The sequence below is a fragment of the Coturnix japonica genome, chromosome 1 (genome assembly GCF_054131305.1).
Source record: "Coturnix japonica strain WE chromosome 1, WE-NBRP24, whole genome shotgun sequence".
Lineage (NCBI taxonomy): Eukaryota > Metazoa > Chordata > Aves > Galliformes > Phasianidae > Coturnix > Coturnix japonica.
The window spans coordinates 70,935,065-70,952,317 of NC_140663.1; the positions used below are offsets into that span (position 1 = coordinate 70,935,065).

General features: G+C 52.4%; 1 long non-coding RNA gene across 2 annotated transcripts in view; it reads right to left on the reverse strand.

The window, feature by feature from the left end:
- LOC146762518 (uncharacterized) overlaps window positions 1–17,253 on the reverse strand; it is a 30,401-nt gene that overhangs the window by 7,245 nt on the left and 5,903 nt on the right. The window contains exon 3 of one of the 2 annotated variants that reach the window (XR_014936894.1): window positions 11,478–11,620. The exons of the other annotated variant lie outside the window; for it this stretch is intronic. This is a non-coding gene — a long non-coding RNA (uncharacterized LOC146762518). Of the gene's footprint in view, window positions 1–11,477; window positions 11,621–17,253 lie in introns of those variants that run through there. 2 annotated transcript variants of the gene reach the window in all.

The window sequence follows — 17,253 nt, forward strand, 5'->3', positions numbered from 1 at the left end:
AAATCAATATTTGGCCAAAATACTGATCTGATGAAGGTTGGGTTTGTCAGATCTCGAATTTATATGTAAAGAACAAAACCTCTTTTCAAAGGAGGAATCAGAATATGCTGCCTGTTGGATACAAGAAATCAGCCTGTTATTAGTAAAAAGAAAAAGGCCCGGACCAGGAAGGAGAGGAATTAGAAAAAGGAACTAATCAATGGGACCCTCCTGAGAATCTCCCCCCCCCCATATAACCCCAATGTAGCACAAAGGGAGACAGGCACTGCCCCAGTAAGAGGAAATGGTAAAGCACACAGGGACATTTCACAGAAAAGGGGGGGGGGGAATGCTGGGCTCAGGAGAGAATTAAAGCAATGTAAAAGGGACATAAAAATTTCTCATTTCCCAGACACTAGCTGTACCAGCACCTCGGTGTACCCCTTATGGGAGGTCCCACTGGGACAAGGACAAATATGCTACGTAAACTCCCCACTCACTAGTGGAGAAATTAGAAATTTTAAGAAGGAAATGAAATCTTTAATTGAAGATCCTATAAGAGTAGCAGAACAATTAGATCAATTTCTGGGGCTTTCAAAACTTTGGTCCCACCAGGAGCCCCTGGTAAATATAAAAGTGGGACCTGAGGGGGAAGAAGTTGTGGATTTAGTTGATACTGGGACAGTTCATTCATCACTGGCCCATAAGGTGTCAGGACTCAAATTAACAAATGAGGCCTTAAAGATAACAGGGGTAGAGAGAACCGGGATGACAGTACCACTTTTTGAGAATACTGTATTAAAACTAGGGGATAAAGATGAAATTGGGAATCAAGAAAAACGTGAAACAAGGCCATAAAGATAAGGGTGGAACAGCCCGAGGAATTGAATGATATGGATTGCTAAGGGAAAGTTATATGGTATTAAGGGTGTTTGTGGAAACTGAAAAATTGTACAGTTTGATATGTGGGGTTTGAAGGGAATGGGACAAACTGCTTTGATGGTGTAAGAAAGTGTAATTGCTATTGGTATACAAAACTATAATTGAGGGTGTGTCAAAGTGTAACTGACGGTACAAATAGTGAAATCGTGTACAAAGGAAAAAGGGTTAAAGAGAAAGCGAATTTATCTGTGCTGGTATGAGAGCAACCCCCTGTATTGTTCCACCCCTTGCAAGAACTCTTGGAGTGGGAGAGAGCCGGGTACGGAGACTGTTGCTGTAAGCAGCAAAAGAGGGAGGTGGGGAGGAGGGGGCAATGGAAGTGAGAATAGCCTTCATGTGCAGAGATGTAGGAAACCTGAAATCCCAGTGTTAGCACTGGACACCTGGACAGAAGGAGGTGAAACTGAAATAGGATGTTAGTAGTTTATGTAATGATGAGAGTTTGGAAAGTGAGAAAGTTTGGGACAGACACAGGCTGGAGGAGGAAGGACTGGCAAGGTATAACAGGGATGTCAGGACTGAAAAGAGGTGAACGATATGAAAACAAAACAAAACTGATTGACAAACAGATAGTAAGGGAATTGGTGATAATAACAGCTGTTACTGTTGTGGGGTTACAATGAGGCCGTAGGACCCAGAGATCCCCTCAGGGAGAGGTGGGGGGAGTGGGGGCTTGAAGTGCCCAGGGAGGGCTCCGCCCCACTGAAAGGAAAGCAGTGTGCAAACTGCAACGGGAAATTGCATCTAGGGAAGCAGGATAAAGAGATTTATTTTCTGGTGGATATTGGTGCTTCTTACTACTCATAGATGGTTTTGTAACAGTAATAGAAGCTACTGCCCAACAAGAAAAGGTTTAAGTTTTTTTTTTTTGGATTAATTAAATATAAACTAAGTAGGTATACAGAAATTCTTGTACCTGCCAGGTTGCTCTGGCAAGAAATTTAATAAAACTGGAGCTAAGGGTCCAACAATATTGACTGATTAAAAACTGTAAGTCTGACTTTAGCACAAATGGGGAAAAACAGTGTTGTACCCCAGGAGTCACAGCAATATCAAACATGAGGCAATTAGGGGTGTGGGCATCAGGGCCACACATGAAGCCCTGAATAGAAGTTAAAAGCAAGAGATTGCCCAATCAGGGTAAAGCGGTGCCCTATAAGGATATGTAACTGTAGAAGGATAGAAGAAATAATAGATAACTTTTTGGAGTTTGGACTCCAATTTTGCAAAATTTTCTGATATAAAGTGCAATAGTTTGGTACAAGACTTGAGGGCAAGTAATAGAATTGTTGAATGCATACACAGTGGTGGCAAATCCATGCACTTTATTAACCCAGTTAAGGAATGAATAGGTGGAGTTTACTTTCTGGATTTGAAGGATGTTTCTTCTGCCTGGTTTGGCCAATACGGGGAGAGGAGACTCAGTTAACCAGGACAGCGTTACCCAGGGTTGTGAGAACAGCTTAATGATTTTTGAGAACTGGTCAACTCGTGAGCCTGAGGCCTGGGATCCTCCATCCCAGGGTGGAACTTTACTGCAGCACATGAATGCCACGGCAACAAAAGAGAACTGTATAATGGACTGTGAGTTTGCTGAGTTTCTTGGTTTACAGAAAAGCACAAATAACTCTAACAGCAAGTGACATATTTGGGAGATTACAGCTGGACTTTGGACCTTAAGGACTGCCAGGAAAGAAGCCATCTGCCAAACCCCTGAGCCGCAAACTGCCAAGGAACTCCATACGTTCCCAGGAATGACAGGATGATGCTGACTGTGGATACACAGCTACGGACTGATCGTAAAGCTCCAAACAACTTGATAAAGTGAGTAAGGGATGGCCAGGGTGCCTGAGGGCGGTGGCTGCACTGGTGCTCAATGTTCTAGAAGCCTGTAAATCTACATTGGGCCAAAATATATCAGTTTTAATATCTCATGCAGTGTTTATTGTATTGGAGGCAAAAGGGGGACATTGGATCTCACCCCAAAGATTCCCAAAAATACCAGGCCATCCTGATAGAGCAGGATGATGTAGAAATAATTGTAACTAATATTGTCAACCCAGTATCTTTCCTTAGCAGAACTCCTGAGAACCAGTATCTCCTGACTGCTTTGAAACAACTGAAGCTGCACATTGCAGCTGGTCAGTTGGACCTGAAGAACAAGCCCTTAGAAGATGCAAAAGATGCCTGCTTTACCAACAGCTACAAGGAGACTGTAAGGCAGGTTATGCAGTAACTGCTACTGACCAGGACCCAGGGACTATTCTTCCAGTTCACCCATTCCAAGCTGGGGACTGGATCCTAATCCAGACGGGGAAGGAGACAAAGCTGCAGCCTGACTGGGAAGTACCATTCCAAGTACTTCTAATGACTGAAACAGCTGTGAGGACAGACGAGAAAGGATGGACTCACTACACACTGGTAAAGGCATCCACTAGCCCTGAGGTGTGGGAACTGTTGCCACAGAAAAACCTTTAAAAGATAAGAATTAGAAGGAAATCATGAAAAGTTTTTTTTATATGCATATATTTTTAATTATTATTTTTACTAACCTTTAACTTCTCCTCAAATAGGTGAATAAATTATATACGTAAGTGGGAGAATATTATAACCTATATAGAACTAATGCTCAGAAAAAGTTTTCCATGTTGTAACAAGAAGTTTTTACTGCTGTAACAGAGTGTATCCCATTCGTTATCCTGATATATATTCGTTATCCTGTTCTGGAAAATGTAAAATTTGGCAATAATGCAGGGGAGGGACCAACTGGTAGTTTTTGATATGAATAAGGAACTCTCTTGTAGTGTATGGAATGATGTATGGTGGGCAACTACCTATTGAGGCTGGACATATACACCTGGAATATTTGATACTTCATGAGCACGTAAGGGAGCTGTCCAGCCAGACTGCAAACCGTTGCAGTGTAACCCGGTAAAAATAACAATTAACAAGACTGATAGCATTGTTAATACCACTTTTGGTCTTGGGGTATATATGCATGGAAAGGATTCAACAGCAAGATTCCAGATAGCTGTGTGGGATACATTGTGAAAATATCCAGATTGTCCAGGATAGGGAAGAGCTTAAAAAGGGGTTTAGAAAATCTTCCTAAAAACCCTGTAATTGTAACAGCTAAGGAGATAAAAGATCTTAGATAAACATTTGAAATCAAAACAGGATATGGGGACATTAATGCCTGGGTAGAATGGATTAAGTATACTGTCCAGAGTCTCAACCATAGCAATTGCTGTGCTTGTGCATCCGGATGGCTCATAGCTCAGGTGGTGCCCATTCTGCTGGGATGGACCAAGGACCCAAAGGGAATGCGATGCATGATTGCCCTGTACCAAGAGAAAACTGCCTGGGGAAACAGAGACTGCAGATCTCTATCCCCCTTGTCTCCTCCAATGCCTGATACAGATGTCAAGATCCCTCCTGCAGTCTCTACAGTGGTAGGTAACCATACAGCTTGCCTCTCACGGTAGGGTGTGAAGGCTACCAGACCTATGGGAAACTTTTCCTTGTGCAGTGAGGTCTTGAATGTTACGGAGGATTCAGCAGGAAATTATTCAAGACTGGGAATCTCCAGGGCAGATCTCTGGTGGTACTGTGGGGGAAAGGTTTTATGGTCCACCCTACCATCTAACTGGGGATGCACCTGTGCACTTGTTCAATTAGTTATAGCATTCACCCTGGCATTTGAAATAGGAATATGAAAAATTCTGGAAGAACCAAAAAAAGTTTAGGGGTATCATTTGATGATGCAATATATATATTAAATCGAGGTACCTAGAGATGTCCCTGATAAACTTAAGGCAAGAAATCAAAATGCTGCAGGATTTGAATCGCTGTTTTGGTGGGTGACGATCAACAAGAACGTAGACTGGATTAACTACATCTATTATAATCAACAGCGATTTATAAATGATACAAAAAGTGCAATTACGGGAATTGCAGAACAGCGAGATGCCATGAGTAGGATGGCCTGGGAAAATAGGATTGCTCTAGACATGATGCTAGCTGAAAAGGGGTGTGTGTGTGTAATGTTAGGAACCCACTGTTGCACCTTCATCCCCAGTAACACAGCTCCAGATGGCACAATAACGAAGGCATTGCAGGGACTTACTACCCTTGCGAATGAATTGGCAGAAAATTCAGGAACAGATACCTCTATCACTAGATGATGGAATCGTGGTTTGGTAAATGGAAAGGGATGATTGTTTCTACATTTACTTCTTTGATTACAGTAGCAGGAGTCCTGGTGCCCAGAGGATGCTGTATTATAGCCCATGTAAGGGGATTGGTACAGAGATCAATTGAGACAGCATTATTAAAACAAACACCAGTGGAACCACCACCATACACAGATAAAATGATGATATTAGAGGAGATGGGTAATGAAGGAAGTGATGAAGAGGAAGAGGTCTACAAGATAATGCCTCAAAGAAAAAGCAAAACTTGCAGAAATCAACAGTGTATAAAGAAGAAAAGGGGGGATTGTGGAAATCAAATGTTGTTTCTGCATTTAGAATAAGATAAAAATATTTTATTTCAATGTCTCATTATATAAGTGAAGCAATTTGTAGTTATTAGGTAGAAGTCACAGGTACAAAGACTGCAGCTCCTGTCGGTCCAGCTTTCTGAAATAGAACTACTGGTTTTTGGTGCTGGACAAATAAGACCTGAGTAATAAAGGATCCAAAGAGGAGAAGTTAAAATAATTAACAATATGCCTGTATAAACTAGCAACAATGTATGTTTTAGTGTTTTGTTGTACACATTGTAAAAATACCTTAGGATGTGCCTGAAGAGATATCGGGAAGGACTGGAATCACCACCCCCCCCGGGCTCTTTGTTTAACAAAGGCCTCTAGGACAGAATGGAGGAAGCTTTGAAGGGAATCAACATATCAGGACGATAAGAGTACCGAGACATCTTGGAAACAGAAACAGCAGGATGGCGACTGACAAGATAGCAAGTGAACTAACAAATTTCAGAATGTAATTAACAAATGCAAACCTCGGGTAAAATTGTAATACCCAACCAAAGGGGAGAGGGGAGGGGAAAACATATGGGAGAAAAGGTATAAAAACTGTAACATCATGTCCATAGGTGCGCTTCTGCCATCAGGGCGCCCGCCATTGCAATCGCGAATAAAAACTGCTTTTATCAGAGATACCGTCCTGACCAAAAATTATTGAGGATATTTCCAACACTAGGGATAAGGAGGTATACACAGGAGTTATTTTTTACCTGTCTTCTCAGGTTCTGCATCTTTCTTTTTGCTCAGTACTGACAGAATTATGATTGTGCAACTCTTTATTTTTGCCATGGCTGATAACGGCTGTGCTTTGTGTAGAACTGAAATCAGGAATTAAGTTGGATCACGCAGAGGCCTCAAAATGGGAAGTTTCGTTGCATGCCCTGGCAGTGCATTCCTTCCCACACAATGTATGTGAGGAGCAGGCTGCGCTGAGCAGTGCGGCACACGCTGACTGAATGGCATCAGGTCCGTGCCCCGGCACTGCTGAAGGGTGGGAGAAGGGGGCCCCAAGAAGGGAGAGAAAGAAACCGTCCCAGAAATTGTGACAGGGCGATTGAAAAGATCGTTTATGTAAAAGTTGTTAGAAGAATGGGGAGTGCAGACACCGTGTCTGGAATAACAAGGGGGATGAAGGCCATGAAGATAAGGGTGGATCTGCCCAAGAACAGGGTGGTGATTAGATGTTCACAGGGCAGGCTGGAACCAGTTTGGGGGTGCTCCTCCCACGGGATGGAAATTTTACATCGAGGAAGACGACGCACCTTCGAGAGGAAGACGATGATCCTCCACCCCACGACAACCCCCGTGACTTACTACACGCGCGCAAAGGGGGAGGGACTGCTTGCTAATGAAGAGTCACTAATGTAATGAACATGTATCCAAATTCCTGCAAACTAGTGATTACGTATTAGTTCAGTTTATATCTGCAGCACGCTTTCTCCATACCTGCTTTATAACTACTTTGTGGTTATAGAGTTTGATTCCGCAACTCACCGCTTCCTCCGTCGATGAACCGCGACGGGACAAGCAGACGGGCACCGCCGACAGCTGCCGACGGCGTCGATGACGGAGGCGCTGCCGGCACTCGGGAGGGCGGCAGAGCCCGGGGCTCCTCGGCACGAAGCGCTTCCCTGCCGCCCCGTTTCCCCACCTGGCGGCGCGGCGTCGGGTCGGCTCCGGGTGCGGCTCCCGGCACTCCCGGCAGGTGCCGTCACAGCACCGCTGGGTTCGCAGCCGGCTTCATCGGGTACCGCGTTACCGAGGCGGGCGTGCTTAGCGGGGAAGAGGCCGCCGGAGGTCCGCGAGTCCGCCCCGACCGGGCTCGGCCGTGCTTAGCGGCGTCGCGGCGAGAAAGCCCGTAGCAACGGCACGCGTTCCAACGGGCTGCGCAGCTCCCGGCCACACGGAGGACGCTCGCGCGGTCACGCGTCTCCACGGCGCGCGCAGAGCCGGGCGTTACTGCCGCCCGAGCCGCGCGTCGCCACCGCAGCGGCTTCCTCCCCTCTTCCTCCTCCTCCTCCTCCTCCTCGCGGCTCTTCTGCTTCCTCCTCCATCCGCGGCGATCGCTGAGGGGCAGCGAGGAGCTCTGTGCCCGAAAGCCGACGGACGAAAGGCTGAAGGCTGCCGGGCTTTGCAAATGCACCGAGAGTTTCTCGCTGCACTAAAGACTTTGGACACAAAATGAGTTTTGTCCTCCCGTCCCCTCGGTTTAGCAATAAAACACCTTTGACGATGAGCGCTGAAGTAGCAGAGTTCTTCCTTTAGAGCCAGCTGGAGAAGGACTCTTGGCGGGTACTTTGTGCAGCGTGCTTTGCTGCACCAGCAGGCTGTGATTCGCAGGCTGCAGCTGAAGGCGCAGCACGCTGTGTGTGCACTGAGGGCTGTGGGCACGGCGAGCACGGGTTGGGCTGGACGTGGGGGGTATGAGACGTCTTTCCCAGCATAGTGATTCTGGGATTATTCCAGCCACTTCTATACTTTTACAAGTTTGCTTTTCCTACCTTTCCCATTCCCGCCTACATGTCCACAGAACATTCCACAAACAATTCTTCAATTTTTCATGTGGGCACTTATCCAATCAGATCCACAAGCCGTTCTTTCTTCTTCTAGAGCTGTCCTTGGTTCTCATGCTGTTTATCTTGCTCCACAGCTGCTGCTCCGTAAAGTCCTTCTTGTATTCCCAGAGGCTGGTAACGAGCTGTGTCCCCCCGGGGTCTGTCTTGGGACCAGTGCTCTTTCACTTCTTTGTCAATGATATTGGTGATGGAACTGAGTTTCCTGGTGGCACCAAGATGAGTGGTGCAGTTGACACAATGGAAGGAAGGGATGCCATTCAGAGGGACCTCATCCGACCCAAAAGGTGGGCCTGTATGAACCTAATGAGGTTCAGCATAGCTAAGCACAAGGTTTTGCACTTGGACCGGAGGAATTGCAGGCATATAGGGAGACTGGGAGAAGCAGTTCTTGAGAGTAGCCCTGAAGAGAAGGACCTGGTGGATCCTGGTGGATGAAAAACTGAACATGAGCCAGCAGTGCACTCTTGCAGCTCAGAAAGCCAATATTGTCCTGGGCTCCATCAGAAGACAGGTGGCCAGCAGGGACAGGGAGGTGCCTGTCCCTCTCTGCTTTGCCCTTGTAAGGCCCCATCTGCAGTACTGTGTCCAGGTCTGGGGCCTCCAATGCAAGAAGACAGGGAGCTGTTAGAGATGGTCCAGAGGAGGGCCACAAAGATGATCAGAGGGCTGGAGCACCTCCCATACAAAGACAGGCTGAGGGAGCTGGGCTTGATGGAACTTGAGGGCCCTTTCAGCCCAAGCCATTCTATGATTCTATGATGATCCTATGACCTATTCACCCGCCCTTCCCACTTCTTGCACTCCTCAGTCTGTTCACTGGAGAGGCACAGTGAGAAACAGTGAAGGACTTGATGATGTGCAAACACTGCTCAACCTCAATTGAAACACTGCTTTGTTATCAGCATTGGCCCGGCTACAGATCTAAAGCGCTGCAACACATGAGCCGCTATGAAGACAATGAACTCCCTCCCAGCTAATCCCAGTGCACTCCATCACCTCCAGCTCTAACACCACTCTCTGCAGGAGTGGTAGAGGAGGAAGGGAGGAATCTGTTGGTTTGAGTTTGTGGGGTTTTGTTTGCTTTAGATTCTGTACTCTGTGTGTGTTTCTACAGTGAGGGTTTGGCAGATTCTTGCAGACTCTCCCAGTTGTGCTTTCGTTGTTCTGTCATAACAGCTAGATGTAGCATCAGTCTCATTCGAGCAGCCTTCAGAGAATGAACCAGAGACATCTGAATGTTAAACAAGCGTGCTGTCTCACAGACACAAGCAGCCTTGGCGTGGCTGCCTGGGAAGGAGAGTGATCAGAAGAGTGATCAGAAGCACAGCATGCAGCAGAAGCGCTGGATTCAAACAAACTGACTTCCTCCAGTTTTCCAAAACTGCCACAGTGCTGAGCAGGCTGCAGGAAGACAAAAGCTTCCCTGTGTGCAGTGCTGGAAATGGCACATCTTGACCTGAGCAGGAGCCACACGAAGCAGAGGGACTGAGGGTAAAAGCATTGGGCTGAGAGACAAAGGTCACAGAGTGGCTTATACTGTGCAGAATAAGCTGACTTGCCTGAAAACAGACATGCTCAGGATGGGATCCACATGGCAGGAATCAGTAAGAAACTGTAAGGAAATGGCATGAGAATGGCATGAGAGAGAGGTGCTGGCAAGCAGGTGGGTTTTAGCCTCCATCTTGGAGAGCTGAAGAAGTGGGGGAAATCAGTATGTTTAACAAAACAGTAAATCAGGAAGATCCTTCTGCTCCTGTCTTATGCCTGGGAGTTTCACCACTAAAGCTACAAGGATCTATTAAAGATCTCAGAAAGCTGCAGCCGGCCCAAAGGGCTCCTACCTCAGGAGCCATTTTCCCAGGCTCCTAGCAAGAAGGTCTCTGTGTTACAGACTTTGTAACCCCCAGACTCTCACTAGCAGCCAGCAGCCAGCACCAGCAACCTGGCCCTGCCTTATCTGTGAGAAAAGTGAAGGCTTTCTCGATTCAGAAACCTTGCAGTTAGAATACTGAATCTCACTGACTGTGCAGAGTGAGGGGAAACGCTCGCTAAGGGTACCATCTGGTGGTAGTAGGAGGCAAAGACTTACAGAGCTAACAGATTTCCATCCTGTAAAGCTGATGTCGATCCTATCTAGAAGCTGCTAGTAAACTCCTTCCTTTTCAAACAGATGATGTCAGTGAGTAGGACTTTAACATTCATGAAAAAAGCATAATAAAAATCAAAATTTGGAAGCAGACTCATGTAAACTTCTGTCTGAGAAACAAAACATTTCTATACAATGCCTCGTGTTTCTATAAAAAAATAAATAAATACATTTTTAACAGTGAGAAGGTTTGTTCACCAAGTCAAGTAACAAATTCTTCTTCCTTGACACCTACAAATGAGGTCTGGCTGCTTTCAGGATTATGACTTTCAGTCCAACTACAGTTATTCCAATTCGTGTATGTATATATAAGAGAACAGAACTCGATGGCCTACGTTGTGCAGGCCGGAAGAGCAGATTATGCAATTGTCCCTTTTGGTCCACTGCAATAATTTTTAAAGGTTTGCATGATTTTTGATGCAGAGTCACTTTGTAATTAATCTGAGGTGAAAGTACTACAGCATCACTTTGGCAAAAGAGCTCCAAACCAGGCTCAGCTGTACTGAAGGCCCACAAAGGCTGACTGTGTTCCCAATATTAGATGGTAAAACTTGTTTGGATTAGAAAGACTTGTGAAAAATGATTCTCTACACCTGTTACAGAAGTTCTAAGTGAAAGTGCATTACGATACACTTAATGGGCTCTAATAAGTGATGCTGCTGGATAGCTTCACAGATACAGATTTCCTACTGGTGTACCACCACAGGAAGCTTTCTTTAATGTGAGAGTTTTCAGTTACTGCAAGAGGCTTCCTAGCAAGGTGGTTGGTGCCTGGTGCCTGGCAGCATCCAAGCTTGTAAACTCTCTTAATAATGTACTTTAACTTTAGTTAGCCCTGTAGGTCCCTTTAACCTCTCCTCTCCTCTCCTCCCCCCACCTTCCCCTCCAGACATGGCATCCTGGGGGCAGCTGAATCGTGCCAGCCCTCCTCCACCAGCAGTGAAGGTGTGCTGATGCAGCTGGGTTCTGCTGGAGGCAGTGAGGAAGAAATGCCAGAAGCTGCCCAACAGCAAAAATTTCTGTGTTCTGGTAAGCACAGTGTTGGTGGTCCCCAGCAAGAGGTGAAACCTCACAGTGCCCTCATCCCAGTTTTCTGTACCCTGGGGTGCTGCTAAGAACTTCACCCCATTATTGTTCCCCTGCAACCGGATGAAGCTGAGGCATGGATGAATGGTGCTGCTGGGCTGGGGGCTGCCGTTGGGAGTGCGCAAATGCTAATGCAGGATGGGTAACCACCACTGCCATCCCACCTCCAAACTGGAATCCATGGGACAAAGAGAAGCACTATAACTCAGATGAATAGAAAATTTTATTTTCCAGAAGTAACTGAAGATAGGGACGTAGATTTGTAATTGGTTGGTCTTCATAAACAACTTCTAAAAGATGAAGCCATTGACAGGACAACAGCAGCAATGAATCTTAGAACACGGGTACCTGCAAAAGAAAAAAAGAGAAGCGGTGGGGAGTGGGGTGCTCACTCCCCAGAGGATGCCCTCCGCCTGCGGAGGGGACCCCGTGCGTGCGGTGCGATCGGGCTTTGCCCTCGAAGTTTTCAGAGGGATCCCGTGCATGTGGGTGAGACTGGGGATGCCCTCCGCCTGCAGAGGGGACCCCGTGCGTGCGGTGCGATCGGGCTTTGCCCTCGAAGTTTTCAGAGGGATCCCGTGCATGTGGGTGAGACTGGGGATGCCCTCCGCCTGCAGAGGGGACCCCGTGCGTGCGGTGCGATCGGGCTTTGCCCTCGAAGTTTTCAGAGGGATCCCGTGCATGTGGGTGAGACTGGGGATGCCCTCCGCCTGCAGAGGGGACCCCGTGCGTGCGGTGCGATCGGGCTTTGCCCTCGAAGTTTTCAGAGGGATCCCGTGCATGTGGGTGAGACTGGGGATGCCCTCCGCCTGCAGAGGGGACCCCGTGCATGCGGTGCGATCGGGCTTTGCCCTCGAAGTTTTCAGAGGGATCCCGTGCATGTGGGTGAGACTGGGGATGCCCTCCGCCTGCAGAGGGGACCCCGTGCGTGCGGTGCGATCGGGCTTTGCCCTCGAAGTTTTCAGAGGGATCCCGTGCATGTGGGTGAGACTGGGGATGCCCTCCGCCTGCAGAGGGGACCCCGTGCGTGCGGTGCGATCGGGCTTTGCCCTCGAAGTTTTCAGAGGGATCCCGTGCATGTGGGTGAGACTGGGGATGCCCTCCGCCTGCAGAGGGGACCCCGTGCGTGCGGTGCGATCGGGCTTTGCCCACGAAGTTTTCAGAGGGATCCCGTGCATGTGGGTGAGACTGGGGATGCCCTCCGCCTGCAGAGGGGACCCCGTGCGTGCGGTGCGATCGGGCTTTGCCCTCGAAGTTTTCAGAGGGATCCCGTGCATGTGGGTGAGACTGGGGATGCCCTCCGCCTGCAGAGGGGACCCCGTGCGTGCGGTGCGATCAGGCTTTGCCCTCGAAGTTTTCAGAGGGATCCCGTGCATGTGGGTGAGACTGGGGATGCCCTCCGCCTGCAGAGGGGACCCCGTGCGTGCGGTGCGATCGGGCTTTGCCCTCGAAGTTTTCAGAGGGATCCCGTGCATGTGGGTGAGACTGGGGATGCCCTCCGCCTGCAGAGGGGACCCCGTGCGTGCGGTGCGATCGGGCTTTGCCCTCGAAGTTTTCAGAGGGATCCCGTGCATGTGGGTGAGACTGGGGATGCCCTCCGCCTGCAGAGGGGACCCCGTGCGTGCGGTGCGATCGGGCTTTGCCCACGAAGTTTTCAGAGGGATCCCGTGCATGTGGGTGAGACTGGGGATGCCCTCCGCCTGCAGAGGGGACCCCGTGCGTGCGGTGCGATCGGGCTTTGCCCTCGAAGTTTTCAGAGGGATCCCGTGCATGTGGGTGAGACTGGGGATGCCCTCCGCCTGCAGAGGGGACCCCGTGCGTGCGGTGCGATCAGGCTTTGCCCTCGAAGTTTTCAGAGGGATCCCGTGCATGTGGGTGAGACTGGGGATGCCCTCCGCCTGCAGAGGGGACCCCGTGCGTGCGGTGCGATCGGGCTTTGCCCTCGAAGTTTTCAGAGGGATCCCGTGCATGTGGGTGAGACTGGGGATGCCCTCCGCCTGCAGAGGGGACCCCGTGCGCGCGGTGCGATCGGGCTTTGCCCTCGAAGTTTTCAGAGGGATCCCGTGCATGTGGGTGAGACTGGGGATGCCCTCCGCCTGCAGAGGGGACCCCGTGCATGCGGTGCGATCGGGCTTTGCCCTCGAAGTTTTCAGAGGGATCCCGTGCATGTGGGTGAGACTGGGGATGCCCTCCGCCTGCAGAGGGGACCCCGTGCGTGCGGTGCGATCGGGCTTTGCCCTCGAAGTTTTCAGAGGGATCCCGTGCATGTGGGTGAGACTGGGGATGCCCTCCGCCTGCAGAGGGGACCCCGTGCGTGCGGTGCGATCGGGCTTTGCCCTCGAAGTTTTCAGAGGGATCCCGTGCATGTGGGTGAGACTGGGGATGCCCTCCGCCTGCAGAGGGGACCCCGTGCGTGCGGTGCGATCGGGCTTTGCCCTCGAAGTTTTCAGAGGGATCCCGTGCATGTGGGTGAGACTGGGGATGCCCTCCGCCTGCAGAGGGGACCCCGTGCGTGCGGTGCGATCGGGCTTTGCCCTCGAAGTTTTCAGAGGGATCCCGTGCATGTGGGTGAGACTGGGGATGCCCTCCGCCTGCAGAGGGGACCCCGTGCGTGCGGTGCGATCGGGCTTTGCCCTCGAAGTTTTCAGAGGGATCCCGTGCATGTGGGTGAGACTGGGGATGCCCTCCGCCTGCAGAGGGGACCCCGTGCGTGCGGTGCGATCGGGCTTTGCCCTCGAAGTTTTCAGAGGGATCCCGTGCATGTGGGTGAGACTGGGGATGCCCTCCGCCTGCAGAGGGGACCCCGTGCGTGCGGTGCGATCGGGCTTTGCCCTCGAAGTTTTCAGAGGGATCCCGTGCATGTGGGTGAGACTGGGGATGCCCTCCGGCTGCAGAGGGGACCCCGTGCGTGTGGTGCGATCGGGCTTTGCCCTCGAAGTTTTCAGAGGGATCCCGTGCATGTGGGTGAGACTGGGGATGCCCTCCGCCTGCAGAGGGGACCCCGTGCGTGCGGTGCGATCGGGCTTTGCCCTCGAAGTTTTCAGAGGGATCCCGTGCATGTGGGTGAGACTGGGGATGCCCTCCGCCTGCAGAGGGGACCCCGTGCGTGCGGTGCGATCGGGCTTTGCCCTCGAAGTTTTCAGAGGGATCCCGTGCATGTGGGTGAGACTGGGGATGCCCTCCGCCTGCAGAGGGGACCCCGTGCGTGCGGTGCGATCGGGCTTTGCCCTCGAAGTTTTCAGAGGGATCCCGTGCATGTGGGTGAGACTGGGGATGCCCTCCGCCTGCAGAGGGGACCCCGTGCGTGCGGTGCGATCGGGCTTTGCCCTCGAAGTTTTCAGAGGGATCCCGTGCATGTGGGTGAGACTGGGGATGCCCTCCGCCTGCAGAGGGGACCCCGTGCGTGCGGTGCGATCGGGCTTTGCCCTCGAAGTTTTCAGAGGGATCCCGTGCATGTGGGTGAGACTGGGGATGCCCTCCGGCTGCAGAGGGGACCCCGTGCGTGCGGTGCGATCGGGCTTTGCCCTCGAAGTTTTCAGAGGGATCCCGTGCATGTGGGTGAGACTGGGGATGCCCTCCGGCTGCAGAGGGGACCCCGTGCGTGCGGTGCGATCGGGCTTTGCCCTCGAAGTTTTCAGAGGGATCCCGTGCATGTGGGTGAGACTGGGGATGCCCTCCGCCTGCAGAGGGGACCCCGTGCGTGCGGTGCGATCGGGCTTTGCCCTCGAAGTTTTCAGAGGGATCCCGTGCATGTGGGTGAGACTGGGGATGCCCTCCGCCTGCAGAGGGGACCCCGTGCGTGCGGTGCGATCGGGCTTTGCCCTCGAAGTTTTCAGAGGGATCCCGTGCATGTGGGTGAGACTGGGGATGCCCTCCGCCTGCAGAGGGGACCCCGTGCGTGCGGTGCGATCGGGCTTTGCCCTCGAAGTTTTCAGAGGGATCCCGTGCATGTGGGTGAGACTGGGGATGCCCTCCGCCTGCAGAGGGGACCCCGTGCGTGCGGTGCGATCGGGCTTTGCCCTCGAAGTTTTCAGAGGGATCCCGTGCATGTGGGTGAGACTGGGGATGCCCTCCGCCTGCAGAGGGGACCCCGTGCGTGCGGTGCGATCGGGCTTTGCCCTCGAAGTTTTCAGAGGGATCCCGTGCATGTGGGTGAGACTGGGGATGCCCTCCGCCTGCAGAGGGGACCCCGTGCGTGCGGTGCGATCGGGCTTTGCCCTCGAAGTTTTCAGAGGGATCCCGTGCATGTGGGTGAGACTGGGGATGCCCTCCGCCTGCAGAGGGGACCCCGTGCGTGCGGTGCGATCGGGCTTTGCCCTCGAAGTTTTCAGAGGGATCCCGTGCATGTGGGTGAGACTGGGGATGCCCTCCGCCTGCAGAGGGGACCCCGTGCGTGCGGTGCGATCGGGCTTTGCCCTCGAAGTTTTCAGAGGGATCCCGTGCATGTGGGTGAGACTGGGGATGCCCTCCGCCTGCAGAGGGGACCCCGTGCGTGCGGTGCGATCGGGCTTTGCCCTCGAAGTTTTCAGAGGGATCCCGTGCATGTGGGTGAGACTGGGGATGCCCTCCGCCTGCAGAGGGGACCCCGTGCGTGCGGTGCGATCGGGCTTTGCCCTCGAAGTTTTCAGAGGGATCCCGTGCATGTGGGTGAGACTGGGGATGCCCTCCGGCTGCAGAGGGGACCCCGTGCGTGCGGTGCGATCGGGCTTTGCCCTCGAAGTTTTCAGAGGGATCCCGTGCATGTGGGTGAGACTGGGGATGCCCTCCGGCTGCAGAAGGGACCCCGTGCGTGCGGTGCGATCGGGCTTTGCCCTCGAAGTTTTCAGAGGGATCCCGTGCATGTGGGTGAGACTGGGGATGCCTTCCGGCTGCAGAGGGGACCCCGTGCGTGCGGTGCGATCGGGCTTTGCCCTCGAAGTTTTCAGAGGGATCCCGTGCATGTGGGTGAGACTGGGGATGCCCTCCGCCTGCAGAGGGGACCCCGTGCGTGCGGTGCGATCGGGCTTTGCCCTCGAAGTTTTCAGAGGGATCCCGTGCATGTGGGTGAGCCTGGGAATGCCCTCCGCCTGCAGAGGGGACCCCGTGCGTGCGGTGCGATCGGGCTTTGCCCTCGAAGTTTTCAGAGGGATCCCGTGCATGTGGGTGAGACTGGGGATGCCCTCCGCCTGCAGAGGGGACCCCGTGCGTGCGGTGCGATCGGGCTTTGCCCTCGAAGTTTTCAGAGGGATCCCGTGCATGTGGGTGAGACTGGGGATGCCCTCCGCCTGCAGAGGGGACCCCGTGCGTGCGGTGCGATCGGGCTTTGCCCTCGAAGTTTTCAGAGGGATCTCGTGCATGTGGGTGAGACTGGGGATGCCCTCCGCCTGCAGAGGGGACCCCGTGCGTGCGGTGCGATCGGGCTTTGCCCTCGAAGTTTTCAGAGGGATCCCGTGCATGTGGGTGAGACTGGGGATGCCCTCCGCCTGCAGAGGGGACCCCGTGCGTGCGGTGCGATCGGGCTTTGCCCTCGAAGTTTTCAGAGGGATCCCGTGCATGTGGGTGAGACTGGGGATGCCCTCCACCTGCAGAGGGCACCCCGTGCGTGCGGTGCGATCGGGCTTTGCCCTCGAAGTTTTCAGAGGGATCCCGTGCATGTGGGTGAGACTGGGGATGCCCTCCGGCTGCAGAGGGGACCCCGTGCGTGCGGTGCGATCGGGCTTTGCCCTCGAAGTTTTCAGAGGGATCCCGTGCATGTGGGTGAGACTGGGGATGCCCTCCGGCTGCAGAGGGGACCCCGTGCGTGCGGTGCGATCGGGCTTTGCCCTCGAAGTTTTCAGAGGGATCCCGTGCATGTGGGTGAGACTGGGGATGCCCTCCGCCTGCAGAAGGGACCCCGTGCGTGCGGTGCGATCGGGCTTTGCCCTCGAAGTTTTCAGAGGGATCCCGTGCATGTGGGTGAGACTGGGGATGCCCTCCGGCTGCAGAGGGGACCCCGTGCATGC